At 47.8% G+C, this 1884-nt stretch overlaps 1 protein-coding gene across 3 annotated transcripts in view; it reads right to left on the reverse strand.

The window, feature by feature from the left end:
• The window catches only part of LOC122564704 (sodium-dependent phosphate transport protein 2C-like), a 189747-nt gene extending 188111 nt beyond the window's left edge, over nucleotides 1-1636 (reverse strand). For 2 of the 3 annotated variants that reach the window (XM_087998573.1, XM_087998571.1), the window contains exon 1: nucleotides 1511-1636. The gene's annotated coding sequence lies outside the window, so the exon portion shown is untranslated. The remainder of the gene's footprint in view (nucleotides 1-1510) is intronic. The other variant, XM_087998572.1, reaches the window with a different exon arrangement.
• Nucleotides 1637-1884: the final 248 nt, after the last annotated feature.

The following is a 1884-nucleotide window of genomic DNA, read 5'->3' on the forward strand; positions in this document are numbered from 1 at the left end:
GTCAAAACTCCCAATACAGATACCTCTGGTTCTCAAAATGCTGAGTAAAACCAATAATGCATCAGAGTTAGGGGAGGCTTTAGGTCATGATATTCCTTACCTAAATTTGTCAACAGTGGATGGTTTTGTTATCTGGTGCCTCAGGGAAAGATGGGCTCCTAACAACCGAAAAGCAGCAGGGCTCCCTGATTGGACCAGATGAACAGCCCCAATCAGGGAACCCATATTCTATGAGGCCCACCTGGCTGACCTTGTTACAATCACAACATTAACCTTGTTATGGCTAACCGAGAGTCCTCCAGTACCCTGCTCTGCCCTGCTACATCCCAGGATGTTGTAGCCTTTATTCAGTGCTCCCTCAACCTCTCTGTTGGGTGTCGCTAACTGATACACATTCACCCAACTCCAGCTTTCTGTGCTCCTGCAACCCCTTCACAATGATACATACCCTTTACATTATATTGTTATCTTCAAATAAAATTTATCTAGTAAATCATTAGAAGTAAATCTATTAAACTAACTACCATTCTATACCACTCACCCTTAGACTTACTAACCCCCCTCCCTGACTCTCACACTCACTGACCCCCTCACACACACTCACTATCCCCCTCCCTGACTCACACACTCACTAACCCCCTCACACACACTCACTATCCCCTTCCCTGACTCGCACACTCACTAACCCCCTCACACACACTCACTATCCTCCTCCCTGACTCTCACACTCACTAACCCCCTCACACACACTCACTATCCTCCTCCCTGACTCTCACACTCACTAACTCCCTCACACACACTCACTATCCCCTCCCTGATTCTCATACTCACTAACCCCCTCACACACACTCACTATCCCCTCCCTGACTCTCACACTCACTGACCCCCTCACACACACTCACTATCCCCTTCCCTGACTCTCACACTCACTAACCCCCTCACACATACTCACTATCCTCCTCCCTGACTCTCACACTCACTAACCCCCTCACACACACTCACTATCCCCTCCCTGATTCTCATACTCACTAACCCCCTCACACACACTCACTATCCCCCTTCCTGACTCACACATTCACTAACTCCCTCACACACACTCACTATCCCCCTCCCTGACTCACATTCTCACTAACCCCCTCACACACACTCACTATCCCCCTGCCTGACTCTCACACTCACTAACCCCTTCACACACTCTCACTATTCCCCTGCCTGACTCTCACACTCACTAACCCCCTCACCTTCAAACGCACTGTCCCCCTCACTGTCACAATCCCCCTTTCTAACCCTCACCCTCACCGTCTCCCTCACCTTCATACTCATTAACCTCCTCCCTCACTCTCAAACTCACTCTCACCCTCCCTGACCATCGCACACACCATCAGACCATTCATATACTAACTGTCGGACTGACAGTAACTCCGGCTGGGTGTATCTCAGGAAAATACACAGACACTCAGAGCAGTGTAGTGCCCACTCTGAGCATCTTTGTTGTCAGGCACAGACTCACCCTTATTCTGTCACGGTATTAGAGACACATCGCTACAATTTGCAGACTTTTCATGAATGGCACAGCCCTGAAATGAGAAGGTGGGACTCACAGGATTAGCCACAGCGATGAAGTGAAGCAGCAGTCTCACACTCCAAGAGTTTGTTGTGTAGCTCTTACCTAATTGACAGGGCAGGTATCTGCTGTGAATTCTTCAAGGATATTCTATCTTTATAGAGATTTACAGTGGTCAAAGTATTGTGCTACCTATGCACTTGTGAGCAATAATCAAACCATATCAGCTCCGCAATTAATATTTATCCAGCTCTCCTGATAACTGGGCAAAAAGAACCTGATAAGGGGTTGATACTTTTATCGTTTTCTGGTGAGTTATC

Source organism: Chiloscyllium plagiosum, unplaced genomic scaffold, assembly GCF_037043375.1.
Source record: "Chiloscyllium plagiosum isolate Xiang-an unplaced genomic scaffold, Cpla_swu_hap1 HiC_scaffold_21, whole genome shotgun sequence".
Taxonomy (NCBI): Eukaryota; Metazoa; Chordata; class Chondrichthyes; order Orectolobiformes; family Hemiscylliidae; genus Chiloscyllium; species Chiloscyllium plagiosum.